The sequence below is a fragment of the Diabrotica undecimpunctata genome, chromosome 2 (genome assembly GCF_040954645.1).
Source record: "Diabrotica undecimpunctata isolate CICGRU chromosome 2, icDiaUnde3, whole genome shotgun sequence".
Classification (NCBI taxonomy): domain Eukaryota; kingdom Metazoa; phylum Arthropoda; class Insecta; order Coleoptera; family Chrysomelidae; genus Diabrotica; species Diabrotica undecimpunctata.
The window spans coordinates 74582402-74607358 of record NC_092804.1 but is presented as its reverse complement, the minus strand read 5'-3'; the positions used below and the strand labels follow the sequence as shown (position 1 = coordinate 74607358).

At 33.8% G+C, this 24957-nt stretch overlaps 1 protein-coding gene across 4 annotated transcripts in view; it reads left to right on the top strand.

Annotated features, from left to right (window-relative positions):
* The window catches only part of rut (adenylate cyclase rutabaga), a 933824-nt gene that overhangs the window by 81232 nt on the left and 827635 nt on the right, over positions 1–24957 (top strand). Inside the window, exon 2 of one of the 4 annotated variants that reach the window (XM_072523102.1) lies at positions 3866–3901. The exons of the other annotated variants lie outside the window; for them this stretch is intronic. The gene's annotated coding sequence lies outside the window, so the exon portion shown is untranslated. The remainder of the gene's footprint in view (positions 1–3865; positions 3902–24957) is intronic. 4 annotated transcript variants of the gene reach the window in all.

The window sequence follows — 24957 nt, the reverse complement described above, 5'->3', positions numbered from 1 at the left end:
GAAGTCTCCCAAAAATATTGATATAAGCAAACTACAAGAGGAGAAAGTTAAGGAAACGTTTCAAAGACAACTGAATGAAAATTTAGTTTGGGAAAATATTGGTGAGAATGTCAATGAGGGCTATAATAAAATTTTAACAACAGTTAAGGAAATCTGTGAAAGGGATTTAAAAGGCGGCTTAAAGGTAACAACGAAACCTTGGATGACAGAAAACATACTGAATTTAATGGAGCAACGGCGACTAGCAAAAAAACAATGAAAAACTTTATAAAAGTATACAAAAGAAATTCGACGTAAAATACATGAAGCAAACAGTCAACATCTAGCCAAACAATGTCATGAAATTGAAGAACTCGAAAATATGTACCACACATTTAACATGTATAAAAAAGTGAAAAAAGCGGCTGGTATCTTCAATAAGAGACAAACTGCACTGCTACATGATGAACATTATGTAGCAACTAAAGCAATATTTGGAGTAGAGGATAAACTTACATTTCGAAAATTCCATTCCGAACCTATCCGAAGACGATATGATTAGTTCACCTCAGGATATTGCTTAACAGCGACGAACTACTTTTATCACGCTCTGAGTTAACACAAGTCACACAATCATCAAAAAATGGTAAAGCGACAGGTCCTGATGAAACTCCAAGTGATATATACAAGCTTATAAATGATACCTAGCAATGTTTTATAAGCTATAACTTCGTTTTTCAATACCATTTATATCAGCGGACACTTACTTGATGGTTGATACAATTCATTGTTCATAGATCTACCTAAGAAAACAACAGCAAAAACCTGTGATGATTATAGAACCATCAGTTTGTTAAGCCATTTATTGAAAATTTTTGTAAATATACTACATGGTCATATCTATAATAAATGTGAGGAATACCGAAATGACACACAGTTTCGTTACATGATTGTATGTACATTTTGATTGTTTTGATCTATGATAGTTTACTACAACTTGGCCATCGAGTCAAAAAAAATCGAAAAATGTCAATTTTTGAACATTTTTTTCAAATTTCCACCATTTTGTTTCTTTTTAAAAATTTTCCATTTTTCTGGTAAACTATCACGTAAGGGCACTTCGTTTTTAAAACCCTTCTCGAATTTTATATTTCTTTCAATCACAGTAACAATCGAACAAAAATAAAAAAAAAATGTAATCTCCAAAAGTTGTATAATATAGGTATGAAGATATGGGGAAAACAGTAGCCTAGTGTAACTGCTCAACTCAAATGTGTAACTCAATACGTGTATAAATGTATCATGTAACAATGATAACCTGAAAAACGATTTCTTAAATTTAATTAAGATAAAATTACTTCTGCAATTTTTATTGTGGAACGTATTCATATCGCAGTATAGTTAACGTACGTATATACATGGTATATATTTTATTATTTTAAAGCCTCTAACTCAATTTTCCATATCCTTTCCATTAGTGCCTCCATTTCCAGTTTTATACTCTCGCTTCTAAGCTTTTAAATCAGAATTTATAGCTCCATTGTAAATCTGCATATTACATTACTCTCATACTTTTAAGACCAAAGTGGGACCTTGACTGATATAGCAACAGAAACTTGTAAGATGTGAAAGTATAACCCTTTATATCTTTATATCATTTAGCGGGTATTTTTTTCTTTTAAAAGTTAATATACATAGATCAGTCTCAACTTCTGTAACGAGTAAAAAAAAAAGCGCAAATAAATTGAAAACATATATTTATAAACTCCATGTTCCGTCACATTATAATTTAGTTCATATTATTTTTCCATTTTATTTTATTTAGATTCATAGGTGTAATTTTTAAAGTTTTGGGTAAATTTTAGTTTCCAGAAATCTATTAAAAGATTAAAATATTTATTAGTTTTACATATTTCTGGGAAAAATTTGTCTATTATAATTTAGAAAGTATGTGCCCGGCAAATCCATCGGTTATTGTTGTCGCATCCGCTGCGTCTGTATATGGTTCTGATAAGGACAATATGAATGATTTTGTAATTTACGATTTTACCCCAAGGTAAAATTATATAGTTCTTAGTAACTTCCGCCCCTCTACTAGGGATTTCTGTTAGGCATTTGTAATGTATTTTTAGTAGTATCGAACGAAACTCAGTTCTGTAAACATGTATAGTTAGCAATAAATAGTTCTATGAAAATTGTCGTCGTATATTAGTTTAATTTAATAAAATAATATATATATATATATATATATATATATATATATATATATATATAATGTGAAAACCACTTATGGAATAAAATTGTTAGTGTGATTATTTTAAAAAAATATAAAAAACAAGACCCATTAACTTTTAATTTCAAAATTTCATCTTGTATCATTCATAATAGACCGTACGAATGATAATTCGTTTAGATCAGGTTGTTAACGAGCTTTTAAAAACATAAAAGTATACACGGTGTTTGATTAAAAATAAAGATGATTGACCATGCTAGACTTGTGTGAATCACCCTGTACATTAAAATTTATATTTAAGAAGCGCACATTTAAATTTAAAAGTTGACGGCTCCCATATTTTTTTTATAAACACACAAACAATTTAATTCGATTAGTGGTTTCCACACTGTATAATTTTAAAATTTCACCCTGCATTATTCATAAAAGTCAACATAAGGAGCTTTTAAAAATATATAAATATACAGGGTGTATTAAAAATAAAGATTATGGTCTGTACTAGACTTTCGTGAATCAACCTGTACATTTAAAGTTTTGTTTAATAAGCGCACATTTATGTTTAACAGTTGACCGGTCTCACGGTCTCAGATTACTAGAGCACTAATAGGATTATCATCGTTAGTAATGTATTTCATTATATTATTTGAGGCGCATTTTGACAATTACCAACAAAATATAAAATTTATTTTTAATGTAGTACATTTAATGTAGTATACACCGATAAAAATATAATTGGATGGAGTAATATGGTCAAGAGTATAATACCGATTTTAATTCAAATACAAGTGTCATGTGTAAAACTTAGAGGTTGCTGGTTAAATGAAATTAGAATAATAATTGAAGAAAAAATGCAATATTTTGATTATGAATAGATTAGCACTTAATTTAAATATTTACGAGAATTAGCTGGCTTTACTCATTGCTGTTATCTGTACAAAAAAAGACTTACCTTTGAAATATGATGTATTAATTATTGTAGCCAGTGAAGTAGAGTTGTATCTGCACGTCGCGGCGCCGGTCAAAGCACAAAAAAGAGACGTCCCAATAAACTCAAGATGATTAATGTACGTTGCCTCGATAAAAAGTGTTTTTAGATGGTTAAAAAACCCTTTGACTGTTCTTAGGTGGTCTATGTGACAAGTGCACCCCCATAAATCAGCGTTATTGTAATGCGCTTTTGAATTGCGATAATCTAACTAAATGGTCACATAAATATGATACTTTACAGCGTTTTCTGTTCTCGCAACATAATTTCCAAATAACAAAAGAAAAGTCAGGTTCTTTGAACTTAAAAACAGACTACATGTGCTTCGCCAGTGTTACAATGAGATTTTACTGAATAGAAGAAAATAATATTTTTTGAACTAAATAAGTAGTTAGAGTATTCCATTAAATAAGATCATATTATAGTACAGTAATAAAAATCTTAATTATAAAATATGAAAATAAATACTAAATACTTTCCCAAACAACAAGTATGTAAATGAAAATTGGTATGGTTTTGACCCATACATGTACAATGTCTTCAATACTTTATCATTTAAATTTTTGTATTTTAAATTTATAGCTGTTAATATTTAGTTTTTAAAATTAATACTGAAATATTCCATGAGGCAGCTTCTTAACAATATACAGTACTTTTTTCCTTTTCAGATTTAACCCTATGTATATAATAAACATATGCACAAGGTAAGATCAAGTGAATAAGATATGTGTCTAAATACAAAATTTTAAATAGTATTATCTTTAATTTTTGAAAATTGTTATTGTAATTGTTTGTTAACTCATACACTATTAGCACATTGCGGAATAGTTAACTAACTCAGCTAGATTTTGACATGGAATGAAATTCGGATGTGCAAGTGTAGAAGAACTGTGCTAAGTAAATGGCTCTCTGTGATGAGCCAATTGACTTACGATACACAACTTTGGAATACTTTTTAGTTTTATGTTTGTAGTGGAAATCGGATCCACATAATTTGGTGTCATCAGCTAGGGCTAGTACATCACAATTTATTTGGTATTGACGATATGGAGTAAACTCCAATTATGGAATCCAATTATTATTTGTTTTCCTCACCCTGCAACTTGAACCAATGCAATCGAAATATATATTGGCAGACATATAATCCAGTCTTTCGAGATTTAATCTCTAAAAACGAGGCGAACAGCTGAATTTGGCTGGGAATGTTAATTTTGGGACCCCAAAAAAGATGCAAAAAAGTTTGTCACTCCTACCTTAAAACCCCCTCGTAGTGGGAAAAAAAAAACGGAAAATATCGATATACAGTCTGTCCCAAACCCTTCTTTCAGTGCATCACTAATTTTGACGTCATATAGGATTTTAAGAATGTCGAGAATTATTGCATGACATTTTAGTTAAATCTGTAAGTTGCAGGATCGTAATCGGTTAAATGTGAAAAGGTTATTTTTTTTTAAATATAAAATAAAAACTTTAACAATTCAAAATTGTTTTTTAATATTAAAGGTAAAATTTTTAATTTACATATTAAAGGTTTCGTCCTGTATATAAATTTTTATTGCGCATTATATGAACGGCAGTTTGTCATAATTCCTATTCTATACATTCCAAAGAAAGTGCTTTATTAGCTAAGATTTACCATCTCCAATAATTCAAGTTTCATCATGGTTGTTGAAACACGTATATGTCTCCCTTTTAAACATTCTACTAAAGAGTGTTTCTACCAATGTAGTCCAACTTGAATTTGGTATTTTTGGTATGAAGGGTAACATGTTGGCCTAAAATTAACAAGAAAAAATTTAAAGACGCTAGTGATATTTCAGTAGGTTATGGCAAACTATATTTTGATACAAACCTTCACTAAACATTCTGTATACACGATGTTCATAGTTATTGGTTAATGAACGCCAGAAACTGGTAATAAAATTGTCCCAGCCTCTTTTTCTAATTGAAAATAATTTAATAATTTTAATATTAGTCTTTGTTCCTTCTCGGTATATCTCGGCATATTTAAAATATTTTTATGACAATAAATACAAAATTAAGTTTTCACTGTAAAATGCCTGAAAATACTAACCTGGAATGACAATTATCATTTTATCAGTTGACATTGTTAAAGTACTGTCAAGATCGAGGCCTTCTGCGTCAAATTATATTTATGCGCATCATTGATTGGATATCTATTTAGCGTATTATAAACTCCAACCAATTATACATCCGTAAGTAGAATTCGCTTTAATATACAAATACCCGTAAAAGATACACAATTTTCTAAGTTCTGTGTATAATAATCACAGACTCACGTTTTTTTCTGTCACTTCTAGCTTAATGCGTTAGAGAGAATTCGATCAACTATGGCTCACTAAAAGAAGGGATTGGGACGAACTATACCAAGAATATGTAACAATCTTTTTAGAAAAAAAAAGTTTCGTTTTAAAGAAAAAATAGCACTTCTAAATAAATTTTTAATAAAACTTGTATCAACTCGACGGTAAAAATTCGATATTTTTTGATCAGAGTGTTCTATGGACAAAAATCAAAATGCTTTTTAAAGGGAAGAGTGCAGCTTTCGAATGCATTTTTCCACAAATTACATCAGTTTCTATAAAGCTATTTTAAATCAGATTTATAGAAACTGACTTCAATTGCGGCAAGATGCAAAAATTTCATACGAAAGCTGCGCTCTTCGCCTTTAAAACGTATTTTAATTTTTGTCGATAGTACACTTGGATCCAAAGATTTAGAATTTTTACTGTCGAGCTGATACAAATTTTATTTAAAATTTATTTAGCGCGCCTAACTGACATTTAAAATCGCCGGTCGCTTCAAGCGTCGATTTTGAGACAACGGTTTATTCTACACAAAAAGTGCTAATAAACATTTTTATTCAAAATTATCTCAGCTACATTTACACATTTACAACGTTTTTTTCTACAAACTTACAGATTCTTGATAAACCGATGTTGTCCCCCCTTTCGAGGGTGATTTTAGATGGGGTCGAAATGGTAAACTTGTTTGCATCTTTTTCGGTGTCCCAAAATTGATATTCTCAGCAAAATTCAGCTTGTTCGTATGATTTTTATAGGTTCAGTGGCATTTTCGTCTCTGACGTCTGAACTAATATTAGTCCTTTCGAGTCATATGTTTGATTAATGATTTATTTCTAAAGTATGAATGAAATAAAAATTGTAATCGAGAATTATCAGCACATCTTTTTGCATTGTTTCTAAGTGATTGTCCATGTATTATCGTTTTATTTTCAAATTTTCAAACTATCACTTTAAATGTTTAAATGGTATGACGCATTGTCCAAAACTAGGCTGTAGGCCCAAAGCCTATCATATTTTCACTATAATCTTCACTGTTTGTAATTTTTTGGCCTTGAAGTGCTTTAAATCCGTTAGGCATAAATATTCTTTGGTTTCATGAGGCACGTAGTAACGCACTTAAATGAGCGTGGAATGAAATTTGAAAGATTCTTCATTTTTATTCTATAAAAAAAACTTCAGAAAATGTGTTGTTTACTGTGACCACAATTAAAATGCTTTCTCGACAATGCTGCATTGTTATCATAAAGCACTGTAATAAAAAAGAAAGCACTTTAAAGTCATAGTAGCCTGTTTTAGGACATTTTTAGGTGGATTGCTTTGCAGAATGATAATTAGATAATTACGGTTACGGAGTAGAGGATATAGAAAATTCCAAATTGAAAATTTGTTACTATTACCTATACTATATTATACCTTATTATCTATTGAAAAGAGCAAATTGACTTGCAACCATCAACATTCTTGGGATTTGTTGTGAGTGAATGGCCTCTTTTTCAAGAGGTATTTAAAAGAATACTTTCCATAGTTAACAAATATTGTTGAACACGCCACTGGTAATAGTTATGAAGATAACTACGTTCATAGTTTATGACTTATGGACTACGTGTTAATCATGAGTATACATAGGTATACGGGTTGTAAAATAGTACCATATCAGTTTATATACCTACCATTTAAAGCATACAAGTTAGAAATTATAAAAAATGTTTACAGCTTTTAATGTGTTTTTTTATCTACCCAGGGGACCGCCAAAGTGTCTAGAGTTAGTATATGAACAAACTTACATTTATAAATATCATGTTCTTTAACGGATGGTAAAAATAAAATATGCGTTTCTTAAATTCCAACGGCAAATGTAAACTGTTGGATGTGTTCATTTAATGCCGTACTGAGTCACAGAGACATTCTCTGGACTATTAATTAGAATTCAAAAAAATTAAATTAAAGCTTTTGCATTGCTACTTCACAAAACGTAATAAACCAAAAAGTAAACTGCCTGTATATACAGGGTGCGTCAGACAATCGGCCAATTAGAAATATCTCGAGAACTAAAGGTAACTGAATCATGAAAATTGGAATGAAGGGATTTTGAAGAGTGAGCAATGAAAATATTTTCATCTATTTGCTACTTTTGGTTATACCGGAAGTTGCTTATAGCTTCGTTTTTTTAATGGGACACCCTGTATATTTTCTAATTTAAGAAATATCCACGTTATTCTGAACATTTTGTTAATAGTCTCCTATACCTTTCTGATTTTTATATGAAAATTACACTTTTCTACAATGTATATAAAGTTTAATATCCTCTAATGTAATTTGAATAAAAGTTTAAATTTCTTATGAACTTATTATTAACCAGATACAGCATTATCGTTTATAGTGAAAAGTTGCCTTTTTCATTATACAGGGTGTTGTGAAAGTTGGCATAAAACCGGAATCATAAATTATCGCCTAATTCCTTTTTTTCAAATGAGACACCCTGTATGTGATTCATTATTTTAGAAAAATATGTTTTTCACTATGGATCTGTAGTAGTATCTCTACCTATCTCTTGCAGTTTTCAAATAAATTAACTATATTTGAAAAAAAGGAATTAGGCGAAAATTTAGGATGCCGGTTTCTGCCAATTTTGTCAGCACCCTGTATAATGAAAAAGGCAACTTTACACTTACACTGTGAACGATAATGCTATATATGGTTAATAAATTCATAAGGAATTTAAACTTTTATTCAAATTACATCAGAGGATGTTGAACTTTATATACATAGTAGAAAAGTGTAATTTTCATATATAAAAACCATTATAACTCAAAAATGGTTCACAATAGGTATGGGGAAGTATTAACCAAAAATGTTCAGAATAGCGTGAATATTTCTAAAATTAAAAAATATACAGGGGGTCCCATTAAAAAAAAAAGAATTTCGGTGCACATGTTGATTAACTGTAGCGGAAGGCGTTTGTGGCGAATATCATAAGTACACTCCTATAAATGCACTGTTGAAGTTTTTGTTTTAATTTGAAGATTTTAGATTGTGTAACTAAATTTAAATATACAGCTCTCATCATACAATTTCAGGTAATTTTGTGTATGTTGCCTTAATTTATGTTTAACTGTCAATATTTTAAAATATGCAACCGTGTTAAAAGTAAAGTTATTTCCGTGACTAGTTCATGAGATTACTTTGATATTTTATTTCTTTTTATAGTTTTCTTAATGAAACTTCAAATCGTTAATTAATTTCAGGTTTTCATCATTATCTATATGAAAAGCCAAAATGCCGCGAGTTTATAAACGAAAGCTGGGATCAAGAAGCTATAAGAACTTCTCTGACGAAACTCTTGAACCTCTGCTTCAAATAGTAAACGGAAACTTGTCTGTTAAAGCCGCTTTAGAAAGATTCAAAATTCCGTATGGTACTTTATATAATAAATAGAAAGGGAAGCATGGGAAGAAACCAGGGGGCCAAACTGCGTTGTCGGCGCTGGAGGAAAAATCGATCGTGTCCTGCATTGTCAAATGTGCCGATTGGGGATTTCCATTATCGACGTTAGATGTACAACTTTTCACCAAGAGTTATTTAGAAAGAACTGGAAGAATTATTTCTAAATTTAAAAACGGGGTAAGTCCTGGTAACGACGGGGTAACCCATTTTTTAGAGAGGCATAGTCAGCAAATCTCTGAACGACTTGCGTCTAACATTACTAGAGCTTGGGCAGGTGTCACAAAAGAAACGATAGAATCATATTTCAACAATTTAAGAAAAACTCTCTCAAATTGCCCTCCATCGCACGTTTTCAGTTACGATGAAACCAACGTTAGTGATGATCCGGGGAAAAGAAGATTGCTATATAGAAGAGGGATCAAATACCCAGAGCAAATCATTAATCAGAGTAAAGCCGCCACATCAATAATGATGTGGGGTGCTGCTGGTGGCACATTACTCCCTCCTTATATAATATATCGCAATGAACATATGTGGGATGCGTGGACATTAGGGGGTCAACAGGGCTCTCCTTGTTGTAGTAGTGGATGTTGCGCAAGAGGAGCTAGATATAACCGAACAAAAAATGGGTGAATGGAGGTAACTTCGTCAACAGGGCTCTCCTTGTTGTAGTAGTGGATGTTGCGCAAGAGGAGCTAGATATAACCGAACAAAAAATGGGTGAATGGAGGTAACTTCTTTTATAGACTGGTTTGAGACCATATTATTACCACACGCAAGACGGTTGGAAGGTAAAAAAGTTATGATCGGTGACAACTTGGCGTCTCACTTTTCAGATCATGTATTACAACTGTGTGAATTGCACAATATTGAGTTTGCGTGCCTTCCCAGTAATTCAACACACATATGCCAGCCTTTGGATGTATCCTTTTTTAAACCCATGAAAGTTTCTTGGCGAAAGATTTTGACGGAATTTAAATTGCGACACACAAAGATTACTAGTGTACTTAAAGATCATTCCGTCATTATTAAAAAAATGCTTGGAATTAATGGATCAGACAAAGATCAGATCAGGCAAAAACTGAGCACAAACGTGTTTATATATATATATATATATATATATATATATATATATATATATATATATATATATATATAAATTAACAACTTCTTAATTGTGGTGAGTATTACATAGTATATTTTTTTAAAATCCTCGTTTCTGAGTGGGTTCATTTGGTACAAAATTTACTTTAAGATAATGAAACCAACAATTTACCGGAATTAGTCAACAAATCTTAATGACAACAAAGAAAATCCAACACCAAATATGATATCTTATCGACGGATACTACGTTTGAGATATAATATGCTATTGTCATAATAGCTGCAATAAAAAAGCACTAATAATAGATTATAATCTTGTAGAAAATTAGAATGTCGTACAATAAAATAGTTTGTAAAACATATTTTTACACCATATACATAAAGTTGCCAATTAAAATTAGAAATAATAGTAAAAATATTAATTATGTTTAAATAAAAAATAATATTGTTATAATCAAGACACGATGTTTGCCTTGAAAAAGGCACAGGCAAGTTTACATTTATCGGGATTGTTGTTTTAGGTTCTTATTCAAAGAATTCGGATCACAAGGGCTGTCTGCCTCGCAACCACCTTGTGGTGTTGTGATAAAATGCTTTATCACGGTTACCTCATCACGAATATGAAATATCCAATAATTTACATATTATTTTCAAAATTCCTATATAGATATCTTCTCATCGTTCGTTTAGAAAAGTATTTAATAAGTAATGTTTAGTGCGTAAAAAATATTTAAGATTCTTTTTGAATCCATGTTCATATAAGACATTGAAAATAGTTTCTACATATCTACAAATGATTAATGATTGCTCGTTAAAATTATCATAAAATTTCTATACTAATTGCTTAATTTTTAAAATTACAGCATCTTTCCCGGGTTTTCATGAGTGTCTGGTGAAAGGTTAAAAAATATTTACATGTGTTCGACAATATTTATATTCCTTTGTTCATGGTATAAAGTACTAATAGTAGCGTAGCTTAAAGGGATGTGTATCATTTCCGTGACAAATTGGATTAAAATGGTCGAGGTTGTAAATACAAGGGCGTGTAACTGTTTAGAGCCAAATATTGATCTGGTTTGTTATTGAATTAATATTCAGTAATCAATTTTAATATTTACTTGATGCAAATGTGTTCATGAGTTATAATTATTATTTGTTGAGCAGAATATTCTTATCTTACATTCACAATTCGTTAATTACTTCTGATTTATTTAGACTTTAAATCATGAATGCCCCCTGCGAGATATAATACACCTAAGAAGCACGCTTCTTATATTTTTCTGGACGTACAAAGTACCCAACTAACATAACCTTAAATAGGAAACGCCAGAGAAAAATATTATAGTAAACGTAAACAAATATATCGATAATCCAATCATTCCAATACTACATGTAAACACATATAAATCTGACAGGTGACTTTTAAAATGACGTTAAAGGTAAAGCATATATATAAAGCATATATATATATATATATATATATATATATATATATATATATATATATATATATATATATATATATATATATATACAGGGGTGGTCCTTAAGTAATTGTACAAACAGAAACTGTAGATTCTGCACTTTAAAATATTACGATTTAAGCCAACTTGCTTTAATAAAATGTTGATATTAAGAAAGATACAGGGTGTTAAAGTGAAAATTTCAAATTTTATTTTTCGCTATAATTTTTACGTTTGTAAATATTTTTGGACAAAAATTTACAGTTGGATGCTTTTGAGTAGGATAAATTATAACTTTATACTTATTTTAATGTAATTAATAGAGGGCGCCACATATGCCACATGTGTGGCATAAATTTGCGCTTAACATTTTTGCTCTTTAAGTTAGCTCTATTTTTGTTAAAAAATATTAAAGATACATTATTTTTACACAGAAAAGGTATACTTGTTAGTAACCTGAAAAATTCAACCGTTTTTGAGATAAATGCATTTTATAAGTCAGCTGCACAATATTTCTTAGTTTGATATTTTTGCGGTAAAGCACTGAATACCTGTAGATAAGCATAATTCATAGTTTATTCGTATTAAAACAACTCAAAGATGATAATGTAATATCACAAAATGCTTTGTTATGGGTGCTAAATGTCTTATTGGAGAAAATATATTTTATCTTCATCTTTAGGTGCCGTGTCCGTATTCAGACGTTGGACGTCACCATGTTTGCAATTTCCCTTTGCTATTGCTTCTTAAGTTTCTATAATGGCATTTTATTACTTTTTCTCTATTGTAAAATACTAAAAACCCAAAATATGTGGTTTTTGCAAGATGGTACACCACCACATTCTAGAGAGAAGGCAGTTAGAACATACTTAAATACAACTTTTCTGAACGTTGGATTGGTCGTGGTAGTCATATTTCTTGGCAATGTGGTGAGATATTGATATCATTATTTAATTCATAAAAAATCCGAAAAGAATACTTATTGCTCATTACGTAAATTGTTTACCCATTTTTATTAGGACAAATAGAAACTAGAGCAGAGGTATTGAATAACACATATGTGTCCTGTTTCATAATACTTTTGCTACAAATCGAACCTGAAAGACTCAGCATTTTTACAAAAACATCATCGTTGTCCTAATAACCGATATTGTTATAAATATAGTAAACACACGGGCAATTTAGTTTAGCATAATATTAATTTGTTAGTATATCATAATAGTCCATTTGTTCGAGATGTAATTATAGTTACTCGTAAGCTGTAACGTAATCATACAAATAAGTAATGTCATCGATAGGTTATTGCGTGTGTATATAAGTAACCCATGAACGAAATACATCACAGTTTAATACATTATTTAACTTCTGCGACAAATAAGATGTAGTTCCATAATATACCATAAGATTTGGATATGTATCCAAAATAATATATTCATTCACATTATAGCCACCACGTAGCCCCGAATTTAATCCGCTTGATTTTGGTGTATGGGGCGCATTAAAACAACGTGTCTATAAGAATCCCATAAACATTCACAACCAACTATGGGACGAAATATATACTGCAGCAGTTTCTTTAGAACCAATGATGCTATTTAATATGAGACGATCTTTTATGGAATATATTAACGAATGAATTAAAGAAAATGGTGGACATATCGAACACTTACTTTGACAAACAGTTATGTTATTTAGTTTAACTATTTCTTATTTTGGTTTGTAAACAAAATGTTTTGATTATGACTTTAATTTAAGATAAAACGTAAAATGTTTGATGTAAAATCCTAGTATTCTGTTATTTTGTCAAATCCTATAATTAATTATCCTGCTGATTTATTTATTTTATTTAATATTTCGTTAACCATTAACTTTAGTTAAAGGTATTTTATACCAAAATTCAGAAGTATTAATGTTTTTGTCTATTTTTTCTTCGTTGCCTGGAGGAATTTACCTTAGATTAGAATTATGCAGCTGATTTTTAAAATGCTATTATCTCGAAAACTATTGAGTTTTGAAGTTATTAACAAGTATACCTTTTTCTTGTTAAAATAATGTATCTTTAATAATATTTATCCCAAATACAGGTAACTTAAAGAGCAAAAAAGTTAAGTGCAAATTTATACCACATATGTGGCATAAGTGGCGCCCTCTATCAGTTACATCAAAGTGTGCATTAAATTATAATTTCTCATATTTAAAAGTACCCAGCTGTAAATTTTTATACATAAATGTTTACAAACATGAAAGTTATAGTAAAAAATAAAATTTTAATTTTGCACTTTAACACCCTGTATCTTTCTTAATATCAACATATTATTAAAGCAATTTGGCTTAAATCGTAATATTTTAAAGTGTAGAATCTACGGTTTCTTTTTGTACAATTACTTAAGGACCACCCTGTATATATATATAAGTAACAAGTAATGGCATGTCTCGCAAAACAGAAAACCAAAAATAGTATATTGTAGTATTTCTAATAATTCTAATTTGTCTATTATTTATTTATTAAAAAGTTCTATTTATAACACTTAAAAATTTATGAAAGTCTTTATTAAATAATTTATCTTAATTATACAATTTATTGTAATTCGTGCGTACAATTTAAACGCGGCGCGAATCTTCAGAATTAACTGTTCTTCCATATAAAATGTTTCATTTACAGTAGACTCCCTCTAGTTCGGTCGCCTCGGGACCGAACCCCCGGCCGGACTACAAAATGGCCGGACTATAAAATGGCCGGACTATCCGGATTTACTTTCAAAATTTAAAATAACACCATTAAATCCATTAACTTTGCTTAAAAATCAACAAAATTCTTTTTTTTAAAGTGTTGAGAACATTATGTACTTACCAAAGAGAAGATTTTGACGTGGCTTTGTTGAGTTATCATATTGTGCCACTAGAGAATGAGTTATTACACGTATTAAAAAGTAAATACCGATACGGTTCGAAGGATATAATTAAATAGAAATCACATTACGAACTGTAAAAACAAACTAGAAATGTATTTAAGGATATTACTGTACACGTATGACTTTTCACATAACCTATAAAATTAAAAGAAGTCTGTAATTTTCTTTTGCTTTTTCTGATTAAGAGTATTTTTAAAAGCATAGTCACGCCACTTTCTCAGAAACATCACGTCGACAACTGTTGCAGTGGATTGTTGCTCTACGTACATCGTTGCACGTTCAAGTACGGCCCTTCCCTCTTCATGGCTTAAATTTCCCTCACTACTTCTTTCTTCCCCATCCTCTTCCTCATCCTTGTCATTAGCTTCTTGATTTATTACAGCTTGAACAATTTCATCCTCATTTAATAGTTCATTGCCAAGCTCATCATCGTTGCTTACAATCCATTCTGTAACATCACTCTCTGTAAGTTCAATATCTGGCAGTTGTTGAAGAACTGATAAAATTGATAGGTTGTCATCTGGTTCCAACACCTGAATAGTGGTTTCATTCGTTTTTGGATTTTCTTGTTGGGCTTTAACAACGATCTCTTCCACATCTGGCCAAACTTTTCTCCAAGACTTTGTAAAGGTGGATGATGGAATTTCATCATATGCTTTAGCCGCCATATAAATAACATCTTTCAAGTTTATTGACTTAAGGGCCTGAATTAAGCTTGTGCCACCCTCCTCACTATCTAATTTGCCTAGGATTTCAGAGAGTAGTTTTCTGCGGTATTTTCTTTTGAAACACTCGATCACCCCTTGGTCCATTGGTTGGGATATGCTTGTCACGTTAGGTGGCATATACAATAGCTTAATGCCACTGTCAGCTTCACATTCTGGGTCCTCTTCAGGATGTGTAGCTGCATTGTCAAGCACAAGAAGCGCCTTAATCGGCAACTTCAAAGATGTCAAATGTTGTTTTACTTTAGGCACAAACTCGGCAACGAACCATTCTTTGAACAAGTAAGTCTCCATCCAGGCGGATTTCTATGCCCTGTAGTACACTGGTAGACAACTCATATTCAAGTTTTTGAAAGCTCTAGGTTTTACCGATTTTCCAATTACAAACAGAGGCAGCTTATGTGACCCTGACGCGTTCGAACACAAAGCAACAGTAATTCTCTCTTTGTTTATTTTAAACCCTGGGGCTGACGTTTCTTGTGCTGTGGCAAATGTTTTCCGAGGCAACAGTTTAAAGTTTAGACCTGTTTCATCAATATTGTTAATTTGCTCTGGACTATATTTTTCACTGGCAATAATACTCTTTAATTTTTCAGTAAAGTCACTTGCTGCCTGTTGATCTGCTGACATTTTTTCGCCACATACGCTGATAAAATGTACTCCATGGCGTTTTTTCCACCTTGACAACCAGCCATCACTTGCCGTGAATATATCTTTTCCTCCAAGTTTTGCGTGAAGAATTATTGCCTTTTCCTTTAAAATTGGACCATTTAAAGGAGTGCCTCGCCTGCGCTCCTGCATAAACCAGAGCCACAAAGCATCATCAACGTGTTCAAGTTTAGGTTTTTTTAAGGTACATCGAGTAGACAGCACTTTTTCAGCCTCAATTTGGGTACAAAAAGTCTCAATAGATTTCCGGTTGCGGCGCCAGTCATTTACAGTACTCTTACCGACGTTAAATTCTCTGCAAATACTTTGGACCGATTCTCCTTTGTCTAGACGTTCTAGGATACTGAGTTTTTGTTCCATTGTTACAAATGTATGTTTACGTTTTTCACTCATTTTAGAAAACATTTTTCTCAAAGCAAACACGCACACGCACAACTTACACTTGCAATACCAATGCTCACAAATGTTCACTACGAAAACAGTCGTATACTGCACTAAACAGCAAATACAGACACACACGAATGCATCTGCAGATCAAATGAAACTGTATGCTATGGCAAAACCGTTTGTCACAGGTTAGGTGCGACCGACCAATTACAAGTTCACCCGTAAACTAAACTGACACACTGAAAATAGTTTACTTTGACGGCCGGAAACTGAACATTCAAGATAGATCCTGTCGAAGGTCATTCGCCCGCAGCTCGCGAACGGATATGACTCACCCTCATTAAGACCGGCCGGACCATCCGGCGGCCGATAGAACCGAGGCCGAACTAGAGGGAGTCTACTGTATATACATAAACTGCCGTTATCTCGAAGAGTCGACAACCCTCTCGACCAGACTGAGCGGCGAAATATTAACGACAAACTGGTATTTTCAGATCGGCTCGCCTCCAGAAGTTTCGAACTGTTGTTTTTATAACAAAGGGTGTTGTCAGGTAGGCATTACCTAGAAAATACTCGAATAAATAAGCATATTAGTGATAAACATGTTTACCGTTCTGAGTCATACGACACGTCACCATCTATCGTAACATTGCCCCCCTCTTTTCCTTTTGGAACCTTGTCGGGACTGGAACTGGAACGGTATGCAGGTATCGGCAACTGGACCCTCTTTTACAACTTCCAGTTGTATAAAAATGACAAGGGACGGTTTTCTCTCCGCACCAGTAACTATGCCGATTGCAACAGACCAACACCTGGACTTCGGTGTCTTTAAAGATCTCCTCCACCATACTTCGGATAACCCTCCAATCTAATTGGCGGCACTCTAACTTTGGCATGGCTTGCTTTTGCACGTCGGACTCTAGTACGTGCTCTCTCAATTGAACTAAGTCTTCCCATACATCTCGGTAGGTAGGTTGGTCACGGGCAGTGTCTTTTGTTACTAGGTAGAAAAGGTAACGTGATGTTTCTTGGAGTTTCAAGGCTTTCCCAGGAGCTGGCACTTGACATTGAAGTTCTGCAACTCGACCGAACTTCCTTCGAAAGACGGATGCCAACCCTGGTGCGTCTTTGATACTGGCCGGGATGGTAAGGGCCAGCGAGTAGTCATCGGGGAGCGCGAGTAGATCTTGCTTTTCTTCAGTGGCAACACCATGTCTTGCTTTACCGGTACCTCCATAGGCACCCATAAATTCCTCAAAGTAAGGTCAGACACATCTTGGACTTGGTTTACTTCCACTTCTTCATCTACGTCGTGGTCACCTTCGAAAGACGCCAGCCGGTTATGATGTTCTATCATCGGCTTTCTCCTCGGAATCTTGCTTATTCGGTAGATGACATCGTTGATCTTCTTCATGATGAGGTATGGACCTTCCCAAAACTGCTGCAATTTGGGAGAACAACCTTTTCGCTTCTTGGGATTATACAGCCAGACTTTGTCGTTCTTCTTAAAGCAACCCTTTTCGGCTTGTGTATCGTACCGTTTCTTCATTCGGTCGCTAGCGATCTGAAGGTGGGAACGGACCAACTCATGTACATTGTCCATTCTTCGTAATTCGATCATATAATCTTCACCTGCTACATCTTCTCCAGGTCGACACCCAAACTCTAGATCACAAGGTAGTCGAATAGGACGCTGGCTGGTGTCTGGCCTGTCGATTCGTTAACAGCAGATCTGTAAGCCATTGTGAAGAACGGAAGATATTGGTCCCAGTCTCGCTGATGATCGGACACCATCTTTGTCAAATACTTGCCAACTGTCCTATTCATCCGTTCTACCATACCATCAGATTGCGGATGATATGCTGTAGTTCTTGTTTTCTTCATGCCTAGTCTATCACATATTCCTTGGAATAGATCCTGCCTTGGTCACTATGGATTTCCAAAGGCACTCCAAATCGGCTGATATATTCTTGGATCAACTTATCTGCAACGGTGGCGGCCTTCTGGTCTGGAAGTGCGTAAATTTCGACCCACTTAGTGAAGTAATCCATTACTACCAACATGTACTTGCCCCCATTTTCACTTTCTGGAAATGGCCCTGCAATGTCCAAAGCTATTCTTTCAAACGGGCTTCCAACATTATATTGTCTCATAGGAGCTCTTCTTTTTCGGTAAGGCCCGTTACTCGTAGCACAAATAGTACATTTCTTACACCAGTCTTTTACGTCGTCGGAACTGTTCATCCAATAAATCCGTTCCCGAATTCGCTGAAGGGTTTTATTTACACCAAAATGCCCTCCTGATGGACTGTCGTGTAACTGACGAAGTACTTCGGCTATTCTGCTCTTTGGGATCACCAACTGTCTTTTCTTCTCTGAACCGTCATCATCCGTCCTATGAGCGATAGTCAGGTTTACAGCCTTTTCTTTTTCAGACCATCCATTCGCTCTTGCAGCTGATTCGAACTGTTTCATGTAGTTGTTCCATGACGATTTTCCGTCGAAAGTTGGGACTTTCACATGGACAGAACCTCCACTTCCTTCAAATTTCGGCCGTATTTCCAACTAACATTTCGTCTCGTCTTCTTTTGTCTCTATTGTAATCGGGTTGTTTCCTCTCTCTGCTGTCCCTGTTTCCTCCATCTTCCTTTCCATCTCTTTCCATATCTTTTCTTCGAAGGCCAACATATCGGCAGCAACTTGGTCTTTTAATGAATACATTCTATCGTCGAGGGCAGACATCTCAGAAGTGACTTTAGAGATGTTAGCAGAAACTTTGCTTTCCAGAGAAGAAATCTCGTTAGAAACTTTGCTTTCTAAAGAAGAGATGTCGCCGGACAATTCGTGCGTACAATTTAAACGCGGCGCGAATCTTCAGAATTAACTGTTCTTCCATATAAAATGTTTCATTTATATACATAAACTGCCGTTATCTCGAAGAGTCCGAATAATTGTTTTAACTTTTAATCGGCTACGATTGGTCACAACATGTCTTGTCAAAACATGGATGTTGTATTAAGCTGCAATCACAATAGCGCGAAACTCAGCTATTTTTATAGTTCAGCGTCCAGTAGAATACTAAAATATTGTCCATGATATGATGGTATGCTAGCGCCTTGCTTGTTTACGAGTCACCTACTGCAACTTACCAAGTGTGCAACAATAATTATTAGATTCAAAGTGAACCGTTGGGAATACCTAGGACAGTAAATTAGCAGATTAGATTAAATATAACATGCTGGGTAGTGATAGGATTAGGTGCATTATTTATTACATTAAAAAATTTAAAAGTGAAACCTCAATACTCATTATGTATAACTCTGCCATAATATTTTAAATAGGTGTACTTTTGTACTTTATTTTGTTTTTTAAATTCACTTGGAATGATTCGTCCTTTGGAAAGAATATGCTATATTAAGCTCCCATGTATATTTAGTTATTCCACCACAGAGTGTAATTGCTCGAATCATCATTCAATCTTCGCTTATCCACTGCTGGACATAGATCTCCCTCATAATTTTCCATCTATTTCGATCTTGTGCCTCTTGCATCCAATTCCTATGACAACGTTTTAGATCGTCAGTCCAACGTGTTGTTGGACGACCTCTGCTTCGGTAGGCATCATCTCTTGGTCTCCATTCCAGTATCCGCTTTGTCCATCTATTATCTGTCATTCGAGCCACGTGACCTGCCCAGTTCCATTTCAGTGTTGCTACTCTCTCTACTGCATCAGCCACTCCTGTTCTTTGTCGTAGCTGGCGATTTGGGATCTTGTCTCGTAGTGAAACGCCCAACATAGCACGCTCCATCGCCCTTTGACACACACGGATCTTTTGAACTGTTCTCCTTGTCATGGTCAACGTTTCGGCACCGTAAGTTAACACTGGCAAAACACACTGATTAAACGTTTTTCTTTTAAGGCATATTGGTATATCAGACGATTTGAAAATATGGTTCAGCTTGCCGAAGGCTGCCCAAGTCAGTCTTATACGACGGAGAAGCTCAACGGTTTGGTTATCTTTTCCTATGCGAATCTCATGACCTAGGTATTTATAGGCCATTACCTGGTCTATGGATCTTGTTCCTACGCATATATCTTCGCTGACTACAAGATTTGTCATCGTCTGGGTTTTAGATATATTTATTTTCAATCCCCCTTCTAGCGAGGAAAGGTAGAGCTGATTTAAAAGTTCTTTGGCCTCATCTATCCTATCAGCTATTAGTACAATATCATCTGCAAACCTTAGATGGCTAAGCTTTTCTCCGTTTATGTTTATGCCCTTGTCGGTTAGTTTTGCCCTTTTACATATATATTCCAAAAGCGTAGTGAACAGTTTCGGCGATATGGTGTCCCCCTGGCGTACTCCACGTTGTATCGGGAATTTCTGGGTTTGACGATCACCCACTCTAACACTGGCTGTTGCGTTTTGGTATATATGTTTAATTATATTTATATACCGATAGTCAATTCGGCATTCTGTCAAGGCTTCCAACATTTTTTGTTGATTTACTGTGTCGAATGCCTTTTCATAGTCGACAAATATTAAAGCTAGTGGTTTATTATATTCAGTGCATTTTTCTATAAGATTTTTTATTACCAGTAGGTGATCGTTTGTTCCATAGCCTTTTCTAAAACCCGCCTGTTCTATGGGCTGATAAAATTCCAATTTATTTTCTAGTCGTTTCGTAATTATTTTTGTAAATAGTTTATAAATATGTGAAAGTAGACTTATGGGCCTGTAATTCCTGAGGTCGGTAGCATCCCCTTTTTTATGAAGTATGATAATTTCTGCGTTATACCACTGGGTTGGTGTTATTGCTTCCTGCAAACATCTAGTGAATAGTTTGGCAAGGACCTGCCATAATCTTTTTCCAGCCACCTTCAAGGCATCTGCCACTATTTCATCGCCTCCGGGGGACTTATTGTTTTTCATTTCTTGCACTGACCTTCGAACTTCATTGGGTGTTACGTCCGGTAAAATTTCAGATCCCTGATTGATTATCTTTGGTAATGATCCACTCCGGTTACATTGCTGTTCTTTGTATAGTTGTCTATAAAAACTCTCTATCGTATTCATAATTTGAATTCTATCCTCAATGATTTGCCCCTGTTCATTTCTTAATTTGTGGACGTTTTTTCTTCCAATGGCCATGCTCTGTCTGAGTACTTTCAAGCTTTTGTTTTCTTCTATTACTCTAGTTATTTCCATCGTATTGTATCGTCTCAGATCTTTTCTAACTTCCTTTTTAATTGTCTTATTCAAAATTCTTAGTTCATTTTGGTTATGATCCTGATTTTCCCTAAGTTTTCTTCTTTCCTCTAGAAGATGTTTTGTGTTGTGGCTTAATTTTTTGTTATTATTTTCAGGACGAGGAGAGTATTTCTTTTCAGCTTCTTTCAATATTTGAGTAATATTATTGTTCATTTCATTGATGCTGATATTCTCTAAGTCGTGTGTATCCAAACTAGTCTTAATATTTTCTTCGTAAAGTGTTATATCTTCTGGGAACAGCCACCTTCCACTTTTCTTTTTGAGGATCATTTTTGTTCTTTCAACTTCAGTGTTAAAAGTGGTTTTTGCTCTAACTAGTCTATGGTCGCTCCCTGTTGAAAATTTATTCAATACTGTTACATCCTGAACAATATCTTTCCGATTTGATATTATGAAATCAATCTCATTTTTTGTTCTTTGGTTCGGACTCTTCCATGTCCACTTACGTTGGGGTTTCTTTCCGAAGAATGAGTTCATCACAAAGAGATTTTCCTGATGTAAGAAGTCAAGAAGCCTGTTACCTCTCTCATTTCTCTCACCAAATCCAAAGTTTCCCATAGCAGATTCTGCATCATCTTGTTTGAATCCCAATTTGGCATTAAAATCTCCAATTATCAATGTGTAATGTGTTTTTGAAGTTTGTATAGCTGCTCTGATATCTTCATAAAATTGGTCAACTTCCTCATCCGGGTGACTCGTAGTTGGTTCGTAAGCCTGTATAATTTTAAGTTTGTATCTTGGGTTTAATTTAAAAATAAGATAAATGACTCTGGTACATATACTTTTTATTGTGATTATGTTTGGTACCCATTTTTTATGGATTAAAAAACCCACTCCTCCAACAGATGAATCTTCGTTTCCTCTGAAATGGAACATATTTCCAGACTTAAGTATTATTTGATCTTCTTTTCGACGTCGAACTTCACTTATACCGATTATATCCCATTTTATGTGTTGTAGTTCATTCTCCAGTTCTATCATTGATGCTTCTGTTGATAAAGTTTGTACATTGTAGGCACATATATGCATTTGTCGTTTGTTTTGGTGGCCTGATCTCTTCCGGTGATTCTTAGCACCCTCTGCTCCAACACTATTCTGACCGCCACCTTGGTCAGGGAAATTGGAACCGCCGGGGACTGAGGGCCGTACACTTGATGTATCCATTATGAGGGGAAATTTGGCCTTGAAACGCCGCGCTGGCCAAGCGTGTTGGCGAGTTTTAGAGTTGTAGTAGAAGGAAATATAGTGACCCGTCTGCCTTCGGAAACCTAATCGCCATTCGGGGTCGGAAGAAACAAGAGTTAGCCAAGAGAGGCTGATAGGAAAGATTAAAGACATTTCACTCAAGACAAGTTGAAAAAGAGTAAAATGTGAAGGCCCTTATGATCCGCCAGGTGCGTTTCATAAGCGTATGAGTATTTATTCACTTTGTGTTCCCGCTCATACCTCGGGGTGTTGACTACAGACTGTATGGCTCGTCCAGCATGCTATAGCATGAAGAATAGGGTGCACGCCATTTTTCCAAAGTTGACACCCCACTCCATGGCCTGACAATAAATTGCTCGAATGTGCTCGAATTGCTCGAATGTGCTCGCTATAATCACGGTGTCGTAAGCGAATCTGAGGTGGTTTAACTTGTTACCAACAACATTAACGATGATGCCATATATTAACCACTTGTAGTTTTGAAGACGTTCTCTAGGGCTAGATTAAACAGCTCTGTCTGTTTATCTCTCTCTTAATGGGGACGGGATTTGTATTTTCATCTAGTTGTACTATCATAGTACAAATATGATAGTACAACCAAGTCTTCTTAGCGTAATCTATAGTGCAATTCCAATGGCCCCGATGCATTCGAGTTCTAAACTGATCGACATCAGGTTGGTTTTTTACTGATTACAATTGTTTTGGTTTTCCGAGATGAGATCATGATATTAAACTCTTTTGTTGCTGAGCCTGCGAACTAATCGTTGTAGACTATCTTCATCTTGGGCTATTAATATGCGTCGTCTGCTTAACAGAGTATTTAACTTCTTTTCTCTCCAGTTTATATTGTCTTCCTTTGCTATCGCTTTTAATGATTTCGTACATGAATAAATTGAAGGGCTTAATAAGTCTTTCTGTTTTATTACGTTGCCTATGTCTATAGGTTCCATATGTTGTCTATCTATTTTAATTTCCATCTCATTGTTTTAATAGATGTTTTCAATAATGGTTATACTACCCAAGGGCACTTCTTTATTTATTATACAAAAGATTAATTACATTTTTGAGTCTTACTCTTAATGCTTTCTTGAAGTCAATCAGATATAGAAACGCTGGTCGATTAGGCTCCAATGATTTCTCGATAATTGGCTTTATGAAGAATGCTCCACCTGTACACCATCTTACAGTCCGAAAGTTTTTTTCCATCTACTAAGCTTATTTTCTGATTTATTCGTTTCTGCAAAATTTTTGTTGTTTGAGGTGGTGTTTAAAATATTGATATCTATTTAGTTTTTTTCCTATTTTTATCGCCTCTTTTGCATAATTACTTTCTTAAGTTTGGCCTTTTGTTATTAATATTACAGCTTAGATATATAAATTATGAAACTTGCACTACCGTTTCGTTGTTTTAAAACGTATTATCATCATCTTAGCTTTCTCTTTTATATTGACAACAGTATCTATTACATATACACATAAGCAGTAGCTGGACTTAGTCCAAATTCACAACAAACGAGGTACAGAATTTACTGCTTTGTTTTGTTAGCGTTTATGAATACCTATTATTTTTCATATTCTTTTATTCTGTGAGTATTTGTTTGCAAAAAATCCCTTTTGGATTATAAATAATCCCTCTGTCGAATTTTTAACCTGCACAAGTTTGCGCTTATCAATAGTTGTTTGAATAATGAACTTTTAATTGCTTAGTCAATAAAAAGTAGCCGACGTACATTTCCCAATTATTACTTTGCAGACTGTAGCCTATGTGCACTGGAATATAAATAAAAAGATTGTAAAAAATATGTTGCCCGCTTCTCATTGTGTTCACCGACAGCGTTCTCTAACAATGTACTTCTGAAAAGATTTTTTTAACGGTACCTAATTGATTTCCAATTGTTATCGAAAATTGTTTTTTAGTCATGGTGTAACGAGAAAGTAAAAAACCTATTAGAAATACGTATCACTAACCGTCTGGCTTTTGAAAATCAAACTGAATATTTTTACCTACATGTGTAATATCTGCTCGACAATATTGAACAGAATCAAATAGATGTATCTTAAACGAATTAAAAGTTATTTTCAACATTTTCACGTCGTATAATACGAATGTAGCTTTGTAATATAGTATCTTTTAAATAGGTTTAGGCCTATTCTATGATTTAATATAAGGTTGAATGCTCGAATAAATGAACTTTGATAAAATTAAAGGCAGATATCGAGCATAATTTTATTAATTAGGGCAAGATTTAAT